The sequence below is a fragment of the Vicia villosa genome, linkage group LG7 (assembly GCF_029867415.1).
Source record: "Vicia villosa cultivar HV-30 ecotype Madison, WI linkage group LG7, Vvil1.0, whole genome shotgun sequence".
Classification (NCBI taxonomy): Eukaryota; Viridiplantae; Streptophyta; class Magnoliopsida; order Fabales; family Fabaceae; genus Vicia; species Vicia villosa.
In genome coordinates this window covers 123,298,739-123,306,114 of record NC_081186.1, presented here as the reverse complement: position 1 = coordinate 123,306,114, position 7,376 = coordinate 123,298,739, and the positions used below count along the sequence as shown (strand labels likewise).

The following is a 7,376-nucleotide window of genomic DNA, read 5'->3' as shown; positions in this document are numbered from 1 at the left end:
GAGTTGACGACAATCTTGCATCTAGATGTCTTTTTATTCTTCCATATTACCTATCCACTACAAGAAAAATGGTCTACGACCATGCCAAATTGTTCCACGGCTCAAAAAATGTGGCTACATATATGCTTTGGCCTGGATTTTTAAACCGTGGAAATATGTTTTGAAATATTAAATCTGGAGTGTGAATCTGTGGTATTTTCTTCAACTACCACGGTTACAAAAAAAATTAAATAAGCCGCCCAAACCAAAAAGTTTCCCTCTAAAATAAAAATAAAATAATGAATGGCGCAAAACAAAATTTGATAAGCCGCTCAAACCATTTTTTTCCTAAACCTAATTTCTTTCCAAACCGCATCAACCCCTTTCTTCTTCTTTCTATCAGCCGCCAAAACTCAACAACCACCAAAACTCTCACGCCTCCTCATTCGATCGACTCAACCCTCGTCTCTCATTCTCTCACATCTCCATTTCTGAACGGTGGTTAGACTCATTCAACCATCTTCTTCATTCAATCTCACAACCATGAATACAAGCCAGCTTTGTCGTCTTCTTCTCGTCTTCGTAACTTCCGGCGCCGCTAGATAACCACCACCATCATCGCCTTCGCTTGAATCAAAGGTCTCGGAACACCAATCACATCCGAAGTACATCATTCCTCCATTTCAACCGCGATTTTGACTCTTAACACAAAACCCTAGGTTCTTTACGGACAGAATTGAACATTCACCGTCACAAATTGAGCTCAATTCCTTGGGGGTTCGATTCACCATAGCATAAGCTTCGTGTTGGTGACAAGAACTAAGCAAAGCGGTGAAGTAAAGAATGAGTTCGGCAGTTACCTATCAGAGATTAACAAATGCAATTTCGACAACGACGAAGAGAAAAAGAAAACCAGATGCTCCGCCTTTCAGGTATGCTTCTCCAATCTTGTCTTTCTACGACGTTACTCGTTTTTTTACGCCCAAATCCAAATCGTCTTCATCTGTTTCTTCTTCTAACGATTTCAACATTGTTGCAGGGTAAACCAAGAAATAACACACAGAGATGATGTAACTTTTTGGCTGATACTTTGTCAATAGGTTTATGAATACTAGAACATAGATGTGAGCTCATCCCAATTGATGCCAATTTATCATTTCCTTAGTCCTGAACCGTGTTGTCAATGCAGGTTTCATAGGAGATGACAAGGAGACTTTTGAGACATTTGAATCTATGGAGTTTAGACTACTCTTTTTCTAGAGGAACTGCTCATTTACATGCAAAGATCTTGACTATCAACAAACTCTAAGGTACATGGTTTCATTCGTGATTGAGTTTTACACCGTTTATTGTCACCACATGTTTGGTTGAACACTGGTGGTTTCCTTGACAGGGGTACAACGAGATAAGGAACACAGTATTCATATTTCATAGTTTTTATATCTGTAATATTATAAATTCTTGTACTGAATAATTTTGAACTTGCTTTTGTTCAAATTGAGATGTTTTGAAAATTGTAAGTCTTGATTGTGTATATTTGTGTTTGTGTTGGCACTACAATTGTGTTTTGTTTTGATTCTGCTTTCGTACTATGCAGGGAACTCTAGTTATCATGGAAGACACACGGCAGTAACCATTCCTCGGCCTATAAATCTCCAACCGATTTCTGTGCCTTCGATTACAGTAAATGAATTGAAGTCTGTGACAGATAGTTTTGGTACGAAGTCTTTCCTTGGTGAAGGTGCGTACGGGAAAGTATATCGCGCCATGTTGAAAATGGGACGTGAAACTGAACTCTGTTTGGTACGAAGTCTTTCATGTTTCTTTTCTTTGGTTATTCTTAATAATATGTTTGTTGTGATGACTGGTCAGTATAGAAACTGAACTCTCTTTGTATTATATGTCTTGCGTTCTCCTCGCACCTTTGTCCCTAACCAACCTTTGAAAAGTAAATTAATATCTACAGTCTGCTCAGATTATAGTTGATTGCTAGAAAGTCTTGTTAAGTTTTTAACTGACTGGTAGTTATCTTACAATCGAAATCATTTGGATTTGCGGGTACAAAGGATAAGTGTGCTGTTACGACCCAAATGGTAATCAATTTTCTTATTTTTCTAATTTTGCAGTATACATTCATTCCTTTCTTCATTTTCTATTGCGATTGTTCATTTAGAGACGGATGCTTCAGTTGGTTTATTTCTCATATTTGCAGATTTTGTGGATACCATAAAAGATGCTGCAAATTCTTTAGGACGTCATGGCTTTATTGACAATTTTTATTTTTAACAGGCTTGTGGATTGAAATGGGCATGTGATGATAGGGAACTTGCTTCTGGTGGTAATGATAATCAGGTGTACTAACACATAATTGTGTCATTCTATGCTTTATGTATTCTTCTAGAGCTTTTTAAATCACCTCTTGTTTAATGTCATGTTAATTATTATATGAGCAGTTGTTGGTATGGAATCAACACTCTCGGTTAGAATCCAAATTGAAACAATGTCACCAAACTCAGTTAGAAGGAATATTAGCCATAAAGAGACCTCATTCTGAGTCATTCTTAAGTGCTGAAGAATTCAGGAATGATTAGCATCAAAAACTATATTTAACTCTTTAATCTATTGTAGTTAATAGTTTTTCTTTGTTCTTGGCAGAAGTTAGGCTTCTTTCAGCTGCAAAACACAAGAACCTTGTTGGTCTGGTTGGATATTGTGAACAACCAGGTAAACTTGAATTAATTTTAACGTTGTACTGGATTTATTTCAACATAAATTCATGCTAAAATGGGCTGATTATTTTTTATCAGAAAGAGATGGAGCAAAAATACTAGTCTATGAAGGCCTTAAGGTACTTGTTTCAAATTAGGAGAGTAGAATTATCATTTGTGTTTTTTTACTTCAAATGTCAAAAGTGAAATAAATTGAACAGTGGAGTCTAACTAAAAGAACAACATATATTTCATTTTTGAATAATGACACCTCCCGAAGTTGAACCAGATGCCCCTTACAAATTTGGGATCATTGATACATAGTCAGTTTTCCCAAATATGCTCTTCTACTTGAACATAATATTTTGCATCCTTAATTGCAAATTTTGTTTCTACATAAACTATTATCTGTCACTATTTTATTTTGTTGTAATTTCTCATGATTTCTACATAAACTATTATCTATCACTATTCTATGAGCTGGCTTCAAAATGCTGCTTTCAACGTGCCATTTGTAATACTAAATGGACAAACTCACATAATCTTCCATCAGGTAATTAATTAATTACTAATTTTTATAATTTAAGTAATTATTCATATTATATATATATATATATATATATATATATATATATATATATATATATATATAATCATTGGTGGTTCATAGTATTCGTTATGTTATTATTTAGTTGTAGGATGTCTGTTTGCATCATCTGATGCAAAAGAGGAAGCTACCAAGTTGGGGACTGTTATTGGGATAGATCTTGGATTAAGGTGGTTTGTTACTATGTTGTATTTGTTCAATTTTACATTGTACTTCAATGTTGTAAATTTGTAATTTGGATTAAGGTGGTTTGGATTAATAGTGTCATCAATTATTTTTTTAGGGGATTCTGTTAAGTTAACAAGAATATTTATGCCCTTGAATATTCTGTTTCTTGAATATTTTTTTGTATTTAATTAGATTTTAATCATCAACATTATTGTTAATTTTATATTGATCAATATTATTGTTTATTATATATATATATATATATATATATATATATATATATATATATATATATATATATATATATATATATATATATATATATATATAATGACATATTTATGTAACGATACAGAAATAAACCGTGGCAAGATAAATGGTTTAGAATGCATAACATATAACAACGGTTTTAAATATGTGGTCATTACCAAACCGTGACTATATCTTGAACCAAAACTGTATCGTAAACGTTAAATTGAAACTGTGGCTTTACCATATAGCCACAGTTTTGCAGTCATGGCAAATACAAACCGCGGCCATAATCAAGCTACCTAAACCGTGGCCTAAAAATGCCACGGTTGTAAAAAAGGCGTGGTCTATACCAAAAAACCGTGGACTTTACTTTTGGCCACGGCCGTATACTCCACCGTTGGATTTCCGTGGCCAAACCGTGGCCTCAGCGTTACGCCACGGTTATTTTGCATAAAGCCTCGGTTTTCTGGGCGTGGTAGGAGGCCTTTTTTTCTGTAGTGATCATACCTTGATTGACACAATTTTTGGGTCCTTGTTGTTACTCATGCACTCAAGTTGAAGATAATTGAATAGGGCCAACTGTCGCACCAAATTTTTTCCCACGTGTGTTTTTCTATCTTATTTTTAGAAGCATTTCAAAAGAGAAAAAAAACAAAAAATGTAAGTCAGCTAAGTTGATAGCTAGGCAGGGACATCAAATGCAGGGTCACGGGTTCGAACACCATTATCTTTCTTTTTTTTGTTATTTTATTAAGAAGTTAACAAAAAAGTCAAATGTTGACTTTTTGGAGTATTTTATTTATGTTTTTTGAAATATGCATTTTTTAATTTTTAATTTGTATTCATTTTAGCCACAAAATAATAAAAAAATCACAAAAATATAAAAAATAGAATTTTTTTGATTTGTCATACTTGTTTCTAATTGGTCGCAGCTTATCATACTTGTTTTAATTGGTCATGATTATGTCATACTTGTTTAAATGGTCCTAATGTAACACACTTTCTTCTAATTGGTTGCAATTTGTCATTATCGTTTCTTATTGGTCATGCTTTGTCAAAATTTCATTCTTTCCTTTCTTAGGGCCTGATTGGTTTGGCGGTGGAAACACCAAATGCACGTTTGAAACCCCTTCCCACCGTGAAAATGAGAAGCAACAAAACATTGCTTCTCCTTTACCGTGGAAATATACCGTGCTTTTGGGGATCCTGCCGTGTACCCAAACATGCTATTAGTTGACCTAAAAATAACACTATAAATAAGAATCTTATTTTTCACAAGAAGGACAACAACTCCACAAGAATTTTGGTTTATTGTTATTATTTTAATTAAAATTAATTAGGATTTATGTTGATTTAGGCCTTAAGCCCTAGACTTCACACCATCCTATCTTTATTTACACCCATTTGAGTTAAATTTATTTTACTAACTTATTTAATTATTAGTTATTTAAGTTAGTTTTTATTTTAATTTCAAAATTTTCCAAAATACAAACACACAAAAAAAAAAAAATATTCTTATAATTAGGAAAAAAAATCATAAACAAAATCTTTTCACAAATTAAAATGAACAATCAACTCATCAAATACTTTTTTTGTCCTTGTGCATTCAAACAAAATTCTTTTATAAAAAGAATAGTTTTGGTCATTTTGACGCGAAATACAAACAGACGCTTTAGTCTTCATCGTGCGAGCATACAAGCAGACATTTAACTGCTCAAATGTGATCTAACAGTATCCTCTAAAAACAACCAACTAACAAAAATTTTCTACCACGAATTACGAGAGGCTCTGATTTTCCCATTGCACTTGAAAATACTTAGGCACAGGATTTTGAAATCTTGTCGAGCACATTAATAAAAAACTAATTTTTTTCTCATTTCATAAATATTGTTAATAGAAATAAATAAAACTGTAAACATTCCGTAGCAAACACTTAACCCTAGCCTATTAGGCGGTATTCGTTGAGTACAAAGGATATGAGGGGTGCTAATACATTCCCTTTGAATAACGGACTCCTGAATCTGATCTGGTTGCGATGATAATTTCTTCCTTAAAAGGGTTTTATCGACATTTTCCTTGAAAGAAGCTTCAGTGGCGACTCTATATTTTATCTCAAGCATTAGTATGCTCGAATATTTTTTTGTTTCGCAACACCTAATATTCCTATTTAAAGTAACTACACTCTTTCCCCAACTTATTTCTATTTTCACCACTTTCCCTTACTTATCAAATAATTATTATTTCCTTCTAAAACTCTCAAACTTCCACTATTATTTCTACTAATTACTTAATTAATTCTCACACTCTCAATAACATCTTATTAATTCAATTTAATTCCTGATTGGCTAATTTTTTCACTTCTCTCATCTTCTCTGTAACGCCCAACCAACCAAAATAAATCAAATAAACACATAATCATCTAAACACACCGCAAATGCCAAATAATTATTTTAAAAATATAATAGTAAAATAAACTAACATTATTAAAATAAATCTGAGGTGTTACCAAGAAACTAACTATATGTTAAAGGTTCTTTATGCCAGTGTTGTTGATTGTTTAATGTATGTTATGGTCTTTAGTAGACCATGTTCACTAAAAACTATAAGTCAAGTTCATAAATTTATTTCCAAATCGAGTAAGCATTATTGGTAAGCAGTTAAATGGATTTTCATATACTTGAAAGGTACAACGGGTAATGATATCATGTTTAACAATGAACAGGGTGATGTTTCGCTTGAAGGATATGTTGATTCGAACCATAATGGTGATATGGATTATAACTAATTAGTTCTTTGTACAACCTCAAACCAAGACTCTCCTACAATCTTCTAATACTAGCAAGAAAACACACACTTTCTTTTACAAGACTTAGAGAACGAACACTACTTTATCCTATAATTACTTGTCCCCACAATCTTGGTGAACTCGTTACAACAATGATAAAAATATGTTTTTGAATAACAATGATTTTGGATACTCTTCGAAATTCTAAAATTTTGATCTTCCCTTTCAATCAGCGACTCACAATAATATAGAACATTAATGCTCAAATGTATGAAGAAAGTTTTCTATGATAGATGAGAAATTAAGCGGGAAAAGTTTCTTAGAAGTTTGAATTTTGAACATTTTAAATTTGAATGATTTATTTGAAAATGTGAGTGAAAGAGGTAACTTTGAAATCTAATGTATTTTGACTTAAATACATGTCATTATACCTCTAAAGTTTGATGCAATGGTTTGGGGAAGATCCATGAATAATTTCAATGCATTGGAATCATAAGATTTAGAATTTTGCGATTTTTCGCATGTTTAACTGGTTACACTTTTAACACTAGTTCAAATGGTCACAAAAATTTCAAGCAGAGATTTTGCATGCCGAGCACTATTAAAAAAAATGTGTTTTTGCCTTTCAAAAGGTATGGTTTTAGTATGGTTTTATATTGTGTGATGCATGGATGATTTGGAAATCTTTACACAAGATAAGATGAACATTTTTAAGCACATAAAACTTTATAAAAAGTGAATTGATACTGCACCTTACTTAATGATCAATTCAATTTTAATTCCAAATCATCTTAGGCTTTGCAAACTTGATATTTATCTTGAACCTTGATTGAGATATTTCTCCTTCTTTGATAGTTATTTGTCCTCATCAAAATCA

The 7,376-nt window shown here is 32.4% G+C and overlaps 1 long non-coding RNA gene across 5 annotated transcripts; it reads left to right on the top strand.

Annotated features, from left to right (window-relative positions):
- The first annotated feature begins 315 nt into the window (after positions 1-315).
- Positions 316-3,576, top strand: LOC131616755 (uncharacterized). 5 transcript variants are annotated; one of them, XR_009288208.1, is made up of 6 exons: positions 316-911; positions 1,019-1,079; positions 1,169-1,289; positions 1,577-2,703; positions 2,787-3,240; positions 3,380-3,576. It is a non-coding gene; the product is annotated as an uncharacterized LOC131616755 (long non-coding RNA). The 5 variants fall into 5 exon arrangements; XR_009288210.1 differs by having other exon boundaries at positions 1,019-1,289; positions 1,577-1,782; positions 2,269-2,703; XR_009288209.1 differs by having other exon boundaries at positions 1,019-1,289; positions 1,577-2,072; positions 2,269-2,703.
- Positions 3,577-7,376: the final 3,800 nt, after the last annotated feature.